A 14663-nucleotide genomic window follows, 5' to 3' on the forward strand; every position below is an offset into this window, starting at 1 on the left:
TACAATCTATATGTGGACAATTATTACACCAGCATACCCCTATTTAAAAGTCTGGTTGAACACAACATCAGGGCTTGTGGGACCATCCGTAAAAACCGTCAGGGGTTTCCACAACCATTGGTCAACCAAAAGTTCCAAAAGGGGCAGTCAGGGGCTGTACGCAACGGAGAGCTGCTTGCCCTGAAATATAGGGATAAGAGGGATATTTTTGTCCTCAGCTCGATCCACACAGATGCCACAAGGGCCACTGTAGAACTAGGATCCACCACTCCGAAGCAAAAACCTGTGTCAGTCATTGACTACAACAAACACATGGGGGGTGTGGACCTTGCAGACCAGGTTCTACAGCCATACCAGGTATCAAGAAAGTCCTATACCTGGTATAAAAAGTTGGTTATCTATTTGTTTCAGGTGGCCACATACAATTCTTTTGTGTTGTACAAAAAAGCAGGAAATTCAGATCCTTTTCTTGATTATCAAGAAAAGGTCATTGAAAATCTTGTCTTTCAAAGTGTTAGCCCCGCTCATCCATTAGAATCTGAGGATGTGAAAAGACTCACTGAGCGACATTTTATTGCACTTATTCCAGCAACGGAAACAAGAAGGAACCCCCAGAAAAGATGTCGTGTATGTACTAAGAGAGGAATGAGGCGTGATACCCGCTACTATTGCCCACAATGCCCATCATTGCCAGCCTTATGCGTCACTGACTGCTTTAAAATCTACCACACAGAACCACGTTTTTAAACTGTAAAAATGTATCCCAATTTGTCATTCAAACATTTGGTTCATTTAGTGAATGACATATTCGAGTAGAGCTCACTTAATTTCCAGGGGGGGTTCTCCAGAATCTAAACCTTCCATTGCGTGCTTGTTTCTGGAAATCATCCATCGAGTTAAAATGGTCACTAAACCCATAGATGAATTCCCAGAGGGGTGTCATTTCCAAAATGGGGTCACTTCAGGGGGGATTATTTAGCTCTGGTACTCTGAAAAGTGCCAGAACAGCATAATCCCCCCTGAAGTGACCCCATTATGGAAATGACACCTCTGTGGGAATTCATCTATGGGTTTAGTGACCATTTACCTACTTATTTTCCCACCACTAGATTAATTTATACAGAGGAGTAGATTGTAAAATTCGGTCACTTGTTGTGGGTTTCCTCTGTTTAGGCACCTCAGGGGCTCTCCAAATGCAACATGGCGTCCGCTAGCCATTCCAGTCAAATTTCCATTCCAAAAGTCAAATGGCGCTCCTTACCTTCCGAGCCATGCCGTGCGCCCAAACAGTGGCTTTGCACCACATATGGGGTATCAGCGTGCTCAGAAGAAATTGCACAACACATTTTGGGGTCCATTTTTTCTGGCTGCCCTTGTGAAAATTAAAAATTTGAGGCTAAAGTAGCAGTTTTGTGTTAAAAATGTGTTTTTTTATTTTCACCCTTCAACATTATAAAATTGTGTGAAGTCCCTGGGGGTTCAAGGTGCTCACCACACATCTAGATAAGTTCCTTGAGGGGTCTAGTTTCCAAAATGGGGTGACTTGTTGGGGGTTTCCTCTGTTTAGGCACCTCAGGGGCTCTCCAAATGCAACATGGCGTCCGCTATCGATTCCAGTCAAATTTCCATTCCAAAAGTCAAATGGCGCTCCTTACCTTCCGAGCCATGCCGTGCGCCCAAACAGTGGCTTTGCACCACATATGGGGTATCAGCGTGCTCAGGAGAAATTGCACAACACATTTTGGGGTCCATTTTTTCTGGCTGCCCTTGTGAAAATTAAAAATTTGAGGCTAAAGTAGCAGTTTTGTGATAAAAATGTGTTTTTTTATTTTCACCCTTCAACATTATAAAATTGTGTGAAGCCCCTGGGGGTTCAAGGTGCTCACCACACATCTAGATAAGTTCCTTGAGGGGTCTAGTTTCCAAAATGGGGTGACTTGTTGGGGGTTTCCTCTGTTTAGGCACCTCAGGGGCTCTCCAAATGCAACATGGCGTCCGCTATCGATTCCAGTCAAATTTCCATTCCAAAAGTCAAATGGCGCTCCTTACCTTCCGAGCCATGCCGTGCGCCCAAACAGTGGCTTTGCACCACATATGGGGTATCAGCGTGCTCAGGAGAAATTGCACAACACATTTTGGGGTCCATTTTTTCTGGCTGCCCTTGTGAAAATTAAAAATTTGAGGCTAAAGTAGCAGTTTTGTGAAAAAAAGTTAAATGTTCATTGTTTTCTTCCACATTCCAAAAATTCCTGTGAAGCACCTGAAGGGTTAATAAACTTCTTGAATGTGGTTTTGAGCACCTTGAGGGGTGCAGTTTTTAGAATGGTATCACTTTTGGGTATTTTCTGTCATAAAGGCTCCTCAAAGTCACTTCAAATAAGATGTGGTCCCTAAAAAAATGTTTTTGTAAATTTTGTTGTAAAAATGAGAAATCGCTGGTCAACTTTTAACCCTTATAGCTTCCTAACAGAAAAAAATTTTGGTTCCAAAATTGTGCTGATGTGAAGTAGACATGTGGGAAATGTTATTCATTAACTATTTTGTGTGACATATCTCTCTGATTAAAGGGCATGAAAATTCAAAGTTTGAAAATTGCAAAATTTTCAAAATTTTCGCCAAATTTCCGATTTTTTCACAAATAAACGCAAGTGATATCGAAGAAATTTTACCACTATCATGAAGTACAATATGTCACAAAAAAAACAATCTCAGAATCAGGGGGATCCGTTGAAGCGTTCCAGAGTAATTACCTCATAAAGTGACAGTGGTCAGAATTGAAAAAATTGGCCCGGTCACGAAGGCAAAAACAGGCTCTGGCGCGAAGTGGTTAAGGAACATCCTTTCCAGGGTAATGACTTGTATATAAAGCAAAATAAATAACCAAAAACAAAAATGCTCCTCCACACCTTGGGCTATGTTCACACGTAGCGTTTTTGATGCGTTTTTGCACTTTTGCATTGCTTTCAACCGTGACAAATGCATTCACCAGGAAATGTCATTTTAACATTTTACCACCTTATCTGGCCATGTGGTGTGTGTGATATCATCAAACACATCGTGTTTCATTTATGAAGGAGGGACTCTGAAAGTCACAAAGCCTAATTTTATAGGGTCATTAGGCGGCCTTTACTATTCTTAAAGGGCCAGCAGTCGGCCCTCACTATTCTTAGAGAGCCATCAGCCGGCTATGTTTCATTGTTCCCATTACTAAAGAGTGAGTCTCCTATAGTGTTGTTGCGCATGCAGTGAGTGCCAGGGCTGCCCAAAATTTGGACGCAATATCACTTTGAAAATTTGGTTGCAACCCAGTACCCCTTTGAGGAGACTTAGAGGAGGGCCTCCTGAAAACAATGTTCCCATTATTAGGAAGTAGGTCTCCCATTGTGTTTGCCCATGCAGTGAATGCAAGGGTTGCCAAAAATTTGGAGGCACTCCAATGCCCCTTGGAAGTGACGTGGATGTCAGAGGGCCTCCTGAAAACAATGTTCCCATTATTAGGAAGTAGGTCTCCCTTTGTGTTTGCCCATGCAGTGAATGCAAGGGTTGCCAAAAATTTGGAGGCACTCCAATGCCCCTTGGAAGAGACGTGGAGGTCAGAGGGCCTCCTGAAAACAATGTTCCCATTATTAGGAAGTGGGTCTCCCATTGTGTTTGCCTATGCAGTGAATGCAAGGGTTGCCAAAACTTTGGAGGCACTCCAATGCCCCTTGGAAGAAACGTAGAGGGCCTCATAAAAAAATGTTCCCATCATTAGGAAGTGGGTCTCCCATTGTATTTGCCTATGCAGTGAATGCAAAGGTTGCCAAAAATTTGGAGGCACTCCAATGCCCCTTGGAAGAGACGTGGAGGAGGGCCTCAGGCCTCATAAAAAAATGTTCCCATTAGAAAGGAGCGGGCCTCCTATACTTGTAATGCCCATGAACTAAGCGTATGGGCTGACCAACATTTACCCCTGGAGGGTATACATGAACATACTGTATAAATTATTTTTTTTTTACAGGCATCATAAACACCCTTTAAAAAAATTATGTGGGTGTTGCATCACGGACCACGGTCACCCTGGTGATATGGTGGTGGAGGATGAGGAAAAGGAGGAGGACAAGAGCAAATAGCCAAAATCAGGAAGCGTATACCCATATCTGTGTGTGAAAAGGTGCATGGGAATACACCTCCCAAGAAAAGACACTGGATTTGAGTTTATGTTACGCTGCTATCATTCGGTGGTGTTGAGAAGTCTGTCCCAATCCTGTCCTTGTTCATTTTCATAAGAGTCAGCCTGTCAACATTTTCAGTTGACAGGCAGATGCGCTTATCAGTTATAATTCCACCAGCGGCACTAAAAACCCGCTCTGATAAAACGCTGGCGGCAGGGCAGGCCAGGACCAGGTTTATTCCACATATCCAGCTTGGAAAACCAATAATTATAAGGCACAGAGGAATCACGGAGGACGTTGGTACGGTCGGCAAGGTACTCCCTCAGCATCTTCCCAAACTTTGCACTCCTTGTGAGAGTACCCCGTGCCTCAGGGCTTGTGCGATGGGAGGGGCTGAGAAAATTCTCCCAGAACTTTGACAGTGTTCCCCTGCCTCTGCTGGATTCAAGTTGTGAGAGACAGAAACACAGATGCAAACAACACAGTGAAGATAAATCTAATCCCAATGGACTCATGTTATTGCATATAGGACTAATAGAGAGAACGGGCCATCATCTTGTAACAGTAAAGGAAAGGGGGGATTGTTCCTCTGTGAAGCAGAGAAACAAAAAGATGGCCACAAAAGTTCAAAATTGTAAAGAAGTAAGAAAATTCCTTTATTAACACATGTAGTAAACACAAATTACAAAGATAAATGCGGACGACAGAGTGGACACAGAGTGCTGGATCCACATGAATAAAACAATGTTAAAAACTGTGACACAGCGCCCGAAAGGTCAGCCTATATAGCAAGTGGAAATATAAGGGGGACAGCAACAGGGTCACATGTATTAATAAATATATACCACCCATCAAGAATACCTTTTCCAAATTGTACTCCCAAAACAATAATATCCCATCACAATCAAAATACCCAGAAACAAAAGGGTTAAAACCCTTATACAGATGGAAGTAATACAAACAATTGGTCATAAATAAGCTAAAATAGCTATGTACCTGGGTAAGGCCACCAGACAGGCTCTGCTACCGTCACCCCGACGCACGTTTCGGTAGGAAAACCTTTTTCAAGGGGTAATACTGCACACCAGCCATCCACCTTTTATACCCCCACATCCATATCTGCAGCGTGCACATGTTGCACAGTAAAGCGGAAGTGCCGTGTAACTGACTTCCTGTTTCACTCACTGCATGTAACTGACTTCCTGCCTCACTCACAGCGTCTCCATGGAGAGGCGTCAACAGCCCTGTCATGTGGCTCCAGGTTCCACCCCCTCGCTTCACATGATCAAGCCCAAGTAACTGACTTCCTGTCTCACTCACTGCTTGTAACTGACTTCCTGCCACATTCACTACGTCTCCATGGAGAGGCATAAACAGCCCTATCATGTGGCTCCAAGTTCCACCCCCTCACTTCACATGATCAAGCCCGAGTAACTGGCTTCCTGTCTCACTCACTGCATGTGACTGACTTCCTGCCACATTCACTGCGTATCCATGGAGAGGCATCAACAGCCCTGTCATGTGGCTCCAAGTTCCGCCCCCTCGCTTCACATGATCAAGCCCAAGGTGCCACCCCCATGATCATGGGATATAAACACCACCGCTGCCTGGCCAAAAATGACGCGGAAACCCCGCTGCACCACAGGCGCACAGCGGCATCGGCATCACAAGGACGTCGAGAGCCACTGGGCGCATGCGCGAAGCAGAGGGACCGCGTACCGGCTGGACAGCGATGGCGTGCACCGGAGCCACCACCAAGGCACCTGACAGCTGGCAGAAGATAAAGAAAGGGAACGAAAGAAGAAAGGATTAAAAGGAGAAGGAGGAGAGGACAAAATTGACTCAGGTGGAACATAGGAGGCAGACAAGAAAGGGAGCAAATAGGAAATGTGTATACAAATAAGTACTGCAATCAAAAGTATTACCATAATAGGTGGAATACATATATATATCCAAAACTGTTAACCTATATCCATATCAGTACATACAATATAGAGTACATAAATATCAATCCCATTAGAGCATTGTACAATACAATCTTCTGCAGATTCGTCTCATTAGAAAAATAAATAAATAAATAAATAAATAAAAAATAATACATTGATGTAACAGCAAAAACCACACATATCTCTCAATATATGCTATATCGGCCCTTCTCATGGTGTCTGCAAGACTACATCATCACCATCCTCCATGGAATCCAGGTAGATAGCTGCATGATGTCAAACAATGGAGAACCGGCAGGTAAGGGCAACTCACTCATCACTGGTAACAGGGCAGACAATATGTCACGGGCAACAATCTAGTGGAGAGTCAATGTGCAGCATTAAAATAAGAACAATAATAAAATATGAAATGCAAAAAAGAATATAAAAACAACTGAGGACATCACATGCAAACCGGAAATTAAAGAAATGGGACGAAGCTAATACTCTCGTTCAACCCCTTCGGTTGCAGGGTTTTAAGTGCCCATATCCATTTAGACTCCAGCTGGGCCAACCTCTGGGTCACTCGACCACCACGGATACCTACAACAATATTGTCTATACCTCTCACTCTCAGCCCAGTGGAGTCACATCCATGGTATAATTTGAAGTGGCGTGGGATGGTCTTGAGGGTGGATGCATCAGTGTGGCCAAGTGCCGCCTCTATGCCCAGTACGTGTTCCCTTACCCGTGTTTTAAAATGACGAGTAGTCATGCCCACATAGATGAGACCACACGGGCAGGTTGCATGGTATATCACGTACCGTGTTTGGCAGGTGATGTAACTAGTGATCGGAAATCTATTACCGTCAGAGTCCCAAAATTCATTACTTCGATCAATGTTGGGACAGGCGACACACCGGCCACACGGACTACATCCACGCCGTACACCACCCACACCACTCAAAAAAGTCTGCCGGGGTACCCCCTCATAATGACTCCGCACGAGATGATCCCTTAAATTTTTAGCGCGTCTGAAAGTTATGCATGGTTTTTCAGACACATATCTCGTTAGAATCAGGTCATTCATGAGCACCGGCCATGCTTTCTCCAGTGCTCTCCTCATAGCCGGTGCTTGAGTGTGGTACTTAGTGATGAACCTAACGATCTCAGTGTTGGTATCATCTCTTGACCCATATAAGAGATCATCTCGTGCAGAGTATTTAGCCTATTAAAGGCCTTTTTCACAGATCTACGGCTATAACCACAGGCATAAAACCTCTCCATTAACTCCCTGGACTGAGTAAGAAAATCACTGTCCGTTGAGCAGAGCCGTCTTAAACGCAGAAATTGGCCCACCGGAACCGACCTTATCATGTGTTGTGGGTGGGATGACGATGCATGCAGCAATGTATTGGTGGATGTGGGTTTCCTGAATATATTGGTCTTAATGCTCTGATTCGCTTTTCTATTAAGAGTCACGTCCAGAAATTCAGCCCTGTTGGGATCACACTGATATGTAACGTGGATATTTACGTTATTGCAATTGAGTTTGTCCATAAATTCAATTAAGCATTGCTGTGAGCCCTGCCAGATCAGGAAGATGTCGTCGATGTAGCGTGCCCAAAAGAGGACACGGTCCATCGATGACCCTAGATCTGACAGGGAGAGGTCTCTCTCCCACAGCCCCAGGAAGAGGTTAGCGTATGAAGGGGCGAAAGCCGCCCCCATCGCTGTCCCCTGGAGCTGTAGGTAGAAAGACCCCTTGAAAATAAAAAAATTGTGCGTCAGTGTGAAATCCAACAATTCCACCAGTAAGGACCTCATTTCTTCTGACAGGTTAGACCCCCCCAGGAAGAAAGCCACAGCCCGTAAACCGTCAGCATGCTTGATATTGGTATACAGGGATTCAATATCCACTGTTACCATCATAGTGTCATGATCTAAATAAAGGCCATCAACTCTCCTAAGGAGATCACCCGTATCACGTAGAAATGATGGGAGGTTCTCTACCAAAGGCTGCAATTTGGAATCAATCCAGCGGCTAACATTCTCGAGAAAGTTACCCCTTCCCGAAATTATCGGACGCCCAGGCGGTTTATTAATGTTTTTATGTAATTTCGGGAGTAGGTACATTGTAGGGATGGTAGGCTCAGTCACTCTCAATGCTGACGCTAGTTCACGGGTGATCACCCCCTCTCCACTCGCCCTATCCAAAATAGATTCCAATTGTACACAGAATGCCGACAAGGGGTTGAACGTAAGCTTCTTGTAGCAATTTTTATTGTGAAGCTGACGGAATGCTTCGCATTCATACATATCAAGAGGCCAGATAACAACGTTTCCCCCCTTGTCGGCAGGCTTAATTACTACTCCTGGAAGTTCCCTAAGTACCTTTAATCTCCTCCTTTCATTCTTGGTCAGATTGTCACCAGATATGTATTTAGGAATTTTATGAAATTCTTTGCTGACAATCTGAACAAACATGTCCACATTGGTACATGAGGATAATGGAGGGAATTTCTTTGATCTAGGGCGGATGGAAGGGGGCATCTTACCGCTTTCAGATGTATTATGATCTACTGCCAGTTCCTCCAGTGCCTTTAATGCAATTTGTTCTTTTTCTGAAGGAAATAATTTACAGGTATTATCATTATGAAAATGGCGCTTGAACAGCAATGATCGTGCAAACATATGTAGGTCCTTCACCGCGGTGAACTCATCGAACCCAGCAGACGGCGAAAAGGAAAGGCCCCTGCTGAGAAGCGACAGGTCCTCCGCAGAGAGTAAATGACCACTAAGGTTAACCACCTTATTATCAGAATCACTGCCTATGCACGTATGATGTACAACAGCACTGGAGGAACTGTTTACCTTAGCATTCCCAGAATCAGATTGTTCAGAAGGTCCACCATTACGACGTTTATACGGATGAAAATTACGGTACTTTCTGGTATACGTCCCAGGTCCCGTTGAAATCGATGAGGTGGACCCATCAGAAATATCACTTAGGGAAGACGTAGAAGCCGCAATTGTCATACGAGGTACATTGGATCGTGCACTAGGGGATGGTCTCCATTTATACACTTGCTTCATTTGATAATCACGTGTATCCCTCTTGAGTTTAGCAGCATGGTTTATTTGAATTTTTTTGACAAGGTCATCAATCATCTGATCAGTCGTGGTTTCAAACTTGGTCAATGTATCAGACTTAGGGTCCAATTTAATAGAGGCCTGAGAGGCATCAATCAGACTGTCCAATTTTTCGATCATGTGGGTATTTAAACCTATTAATAATTTCATAAATCCAATTGAACAACTGTTGCCTAATTCCTCCCACTTTGCTACAAATTCGTCATCCTCCACATGAAAGGCCGGCACCACTCGAACACGTAACCCCCTTGGAATCAATTTTCTCGATATATAGGTTTCCAGCAGGGCTCGGTTCCACCATAATTTAGTACGTCTACATAGTAGCCCCTGTAGATTATTAGATTCATCATCCCACTTCGCATCTCCGATCTGCTGTGAACCACCAGCCTCTGCCCCAAAAACCTGCTCCACTTGTAAATGCCAAGTACGTTCTTTGGCTCTGTAGTCCATGGTCTCAGTAGCCAAACCTGTGCTGAACACAGTAGATATATATAGTGAGAGACAGAAACACAGATGCAAACAACACAGTGAAGATAAATCTAATCCCAATGGACCCATGTTATTGCATATAGGACTAATAAAGAGAAGCGAGGGGGTGGAACTTGGAGCCACATGACAGGGCTGTTGACGCCTCTCCATGGAGACGCTGTGAGTGAGGCAGGAAGTCAGTTACATGCAGTGAGTGAAACAGGAAGTCAGTTACACGGCACTTCCGCTTTACTGTGCAACATGTGCACGCTGCAGATATGGATGTGGGGGTATAAAAGGTGGATGGCTGGTGTGCAGTATTACCCCTTGAAAAAGGTTTTCCTACCGAAATGTGCGTCGGGGTGACGGTAGCAGAGCCTGTCTGGTGGCCTTACCCAGGTACATAGCTATTTTAGCTTATTTATGACCAATTGTTTGTATTACTTCCATCTGTATAAGGGTTTTAACCCTTTTGTTTCTGGGTATTTTGATTGTGATGGGATATTATTGTTTTGGGGGTACAATTTGGAAAAGGTATTCTTGATGGGTGGTATATATTTATTAATACATGTGACCCTGTTGCTGTCCCCCTTATATTTCCACTTGCTATATAGGCTGACCTTTAGGGCGCTGTGACACAGTTTTTAACATTGTTTTATTCATGTGGATCCAGCACTCTGTGTCCACTCTGTCGTCCGCATTTATCTTTGTAATTTTTGTTTACTACATGTGTTAATAAAGGAATTTTCTTACTTTTACTTTACAATTTTGAACTTGTGTGGCCATCTTTTTGTTTCTCTGCTTCACAGAGGAACAATCCCCCCTTTCCTTTATGGATTCAAGTTGTGTCTCTCTCGCCTGTACTCCTTGGTTGTCCAAGGAAATGTGACCTCTGCCACCAGCGTTTTCAGATGGGAATTGTTTTAATAGTTCCGCAACAAGGGCCTTCTGTTACAGCCCCATTTTTGTAGGCCTGTCCGCCTCAGGAATAAGAGATATAAAGTTCTCCTTGTAGCGTGGGTCTAGAAGTGTCACCAACCAGTAATGACTGTCATCCAAAATTTTGAGAACGCGAGGGTCATGGGAAAGGCAGCGTAACATAAACTCAGCCATGCGTGCCAGACTACTAACAGGCAAGACTTTCGTGTCCTCCCCAAGAGGATGACTGACCATGCTCTCCTCCTCCTCCTCCTCTTCCTCCTCTCTGTCCTCTGGCCATCCACGCAGAACAGACAGTATGACAGCTGTGCAGGTAGTACCATCTATAGCGCATGAAACTAGCTCCTGTACTTCCTCCTCCTCCTCTTCCTCATTGTTCCCCAATCCACGTTGGGATGAGATGAGGCTGGGCTGTGTGTAATCACCCTGTATGGTTCCTTGCTCCATCTCGTCATGCTCTGCCTGCAATGCATCCTCTTTGATTGTGAGCAGAGAGCGTGTCAGAAGACAGAGAAGCGGGATAGTGACGCTAATTATGGCGTCATCGTCGCTCACCATCTTGGTGGAGTCCTCAAAGTTTTGGAGGATGGTACATACACTACCGTTCAAAAGTTTGGGGTCACCCAGACAATTTTGTATTTTCCATGAAAACTCATACTTTTATTTATCAAATGAGTTGCAAAATGAATAGAAAATATAGTCCAGACATTGACAAGGTTAGAAATAATGATTGCAGATCTTTGGCTTTCTAGCTGTTAATTTGCTGAGGTAATCTTGAGAAATTTCACCCCATGCTTCCTGAAGCCCCTCCCACAAGTTGGATTGGCTTGATGGGCACTTTTTGCGTACCATACGGTCAAGCTGCTCCCACAACAGCTCAATGGGGTTGAGATCTGGTGACTGCGGTGGCCACTCCATTACAGATAGAATATTCTTCCCTAAATAGTTCATGCATAATTTTGAGGTGTGCTTTGGGTCATTGTCCTGTTGTAGGATGAAATTGGCTCCAATCAAGCGCTGTCCACAGGGTATGGCATGGCATTGTAAAATGGAGTGATAACCTTCCTTATTCAAAATCCCATTTACCGTGTACAAATCTCCCACTTTACCAACACCAAAGCAACCCCAGACCGTCACATTATCTCCACCATGCTTGACAGATGGCGTCAGGCACTCTTCCAGCATCTTTTCAGTTGTTCTGCATCTCACAAATGTTCTTCTGTGTGATCCAAACACCTCAAACTTTGATTCCTCTGTCAATAAAACTTTTTTCCAGTCTTCCTCTATCCAATGTCTGTGTTCTTTTTCCCATATTAATCTTTTCATTTTATTAGCCAGTCTCAGATATGGCTTTTTCTTTGCCACTTTGACCTGAAGGCCAGCATCCCGGAGTCGCCTCTTCACTGTAGACGTTGACACTGGCGTTTTGCGTGTACTATTTAATGAAGCTGCCAGTTGAGGAGTTGCTAGGCGTTGATTTCTCAAACTAGAGACTCTAATGTACTTGTCTTGCTCAGTTGTGCAGCGGGGCCTCCCACTTCTCTTTCTACTCTGGTTAGAGCCTGTTTGTGCTCTCCTCTGAAGGGAGTAGTACACACCGTTGTAAGAAATCTTCAGTTTCTTGGCAATTTCTCGCATGGAATAGCCTTCATTTCTAAGAACAAGAATAGACTGTCGAGTTTCACATGAAAGTTCTCTTTTTCTGGCCATTTTGGGAGTTTCATAGAACAAACAAATGTAATGCTCCAAATTCTCAACTAGCTCAAAGGAAGGTCAATTTTATAGGTTCTCAAATCAGCCAAACCATTTTCAACTGGGCTAACATACTTGTGCAAGGGTTTTCTAGGGTTTTCTAAATATTCATTAGCATTCTTACACAGTTAGCAAACAGAATGTACCATTAAAACACTGGAGTGGTGATTGTTGGAAATGGGCCTCTATACGCCTATGTAGATATTGCAATAAAAACAAGACGTTTGCAGCTAGAATAGTCATGTACCACATTAACAATGTATAGAGTATATTTCTGATTCATTCAATGTTTGCTTCATTGAAAAAAAATGTGCTTTTCTTTCAAAAATAATGACATTTCTAAATGACCCCCACTTTTGAACGGTAGTGTATGTCTGACATCCATAATCATTCCTGAAGTCTTATGTGTGGAGTCTGAACTGAATACCGACAGCCTTGTTGATGCTGGTGCTCAACAACTGCCCTCTTCTGCTCACAAATCCTTCCCAACATCCGCAGTGTAGAGTTCCAACATGTGGGGACATCAGACAACAGTCTGTGAGCATGAAGATTCAAACGCTGTAGGTGACTTTCTAAAATGGGCACACAGGCGGCGTACTTTAACAAGCAGATCCGGCAGCTCCGGGTAGGATTTGAGAAACCACTGAACCACGAGGTTAAGCACATGGGCCAGGCATGGTATGTGTGTGAGCTCGCCTCGCCTCAGAGCAGACACCAGGTTCCGGCCATTGTCACACACGAACATGCCTGGCTGTAGGTTGAGCGGTGTGAGACACAGATCTGCCTGCTCTTTCAGAGCTGTCCACAACTCTTCAGCATTGTGTGGTTTGTCACCTAAGCATATTAGCTTCAGCACAGCCTGTTGCCAATCTTCGCTCGAAACACGTCTGGTAGCGCACCCCTCCTTGGTGCCCCTGTGTTTTCCCTTCTATTATTGTTCTTCCACCAGCTGGAGTTACATTATCGCTGTCTGGATATTTTTAAAAAAAATCTAAATAAAAGACATTTGTTTTTATTATTGGAGTCTGTGGAGCTGGAGCATTGTCTTTCCTATTACCTGTATAATGAGCGCAAGCAGCAGCGCTGATCACGGATCCCGGAGACACCCAGCTGGTTCATGGACGTGAGCTGTTTTTTTTTCTTTTCCCTTTCCACAGCCTGTTGCCGCTTGGCCGAGGCAGTTCTGCAGTACTTCCAGCTTGTGACTGATGTGGTCATTTCGGAGATGGAGGCTGAAGAGGAGGAGGAGGCTGAGGAGGATGAGGTGCAGGAGCTGTAGACCGTGGGGGCAACCCTGATTGACCTAGGGCCCGCAATCCTTGGTGTCGGGAGGACGTGTTTCGTCCGAAGGTCTGACTGGGTCCCAGGTTCCACTATGTTAACCCAGTGTGCCGTCAGTGAGATGTACCGTCAGTGCCCACAAGCACTTGTCCACATGTCCATGGTTAGGTGTACTTTCCCAGTAAATGAGTTGTTGAGGGCACGGCTAATGTTTTGGGACACGTGCTTGTGTAATGCGGGGACGGCACACCAGGAAAAAAAGTGGCGGCTGGGGACCGAGTACCGAAAGACGGCCGCCGCCATCAGGTTGCGGAATGCTTCCGTCTCTACGAGCCTAAAAGGCAACATTTCGAGCACAAGCAGTCGTGAAATGTGAGAATTTAGTAGTATGGCCTGTGGGGCGTTGGCTGTGTATTTGCGCTTGGGTTCCAAGGACTGGGGTATGGACAACTGAACGCTGCGCTGGGACAAGGACATGGACGTGCTTCCTGATGCTGCTACTTGAGAGTGTGCAATGACAGGTGCAGGGCAGGAGGCATCTTCGGATGCACCATGGACAGGGGATTGGCTTGCATGCACAACAGCGGAAGAAGCAATGGCGCCACCCGCAGACACTGTTCCTGGACCCTGGGGTTCGGCCGACAAAGTCGGGTGCTTTGCTGCCATGTGCCTGATCATGCTGGTGGTGGTCAGGCTGGTCGTTTTGCCACCCCTGCTGATGCTGGCCTGGCAGGTGGTGCAAATGGCCTTTTTGGGGTTATAGGCAAAGTCTTTAAAAAACAACCAGACTCGGGAAGACCTAACAGTTGTACTGGCAACTTCCTTCGTGTTGGTGTTACGGAGAACGGTTGCCTGCCTTCTGTCTGCGGCCACCACACTGCTTCTTCCTGCCTGTTGCGGTGCTCTGCCTCCCTCCCCCTGGTGTCAATTGCTTCACTGACGCACTGAAATAAATTTTTAATGGAGGTCAGAAATGGCAGTATTTTCTGAA

This window comes from Phyllobates terribilis, unplaced genomic scaffold (assembly GCF_046119375.1).
Source record: "Phyllobates terribilis strain yellow unplaced genomic scaffold, ASM4611937v1 Scaffold_2__4_contigs__length_985480577, whole genome shotgun sequence".
Lineage (NCBI taxonomy): Eukaryota > Metazoa > Chordata > Amphibia > Anura > Dendrobatidae > Phyllobates > Phyllobates terribilis.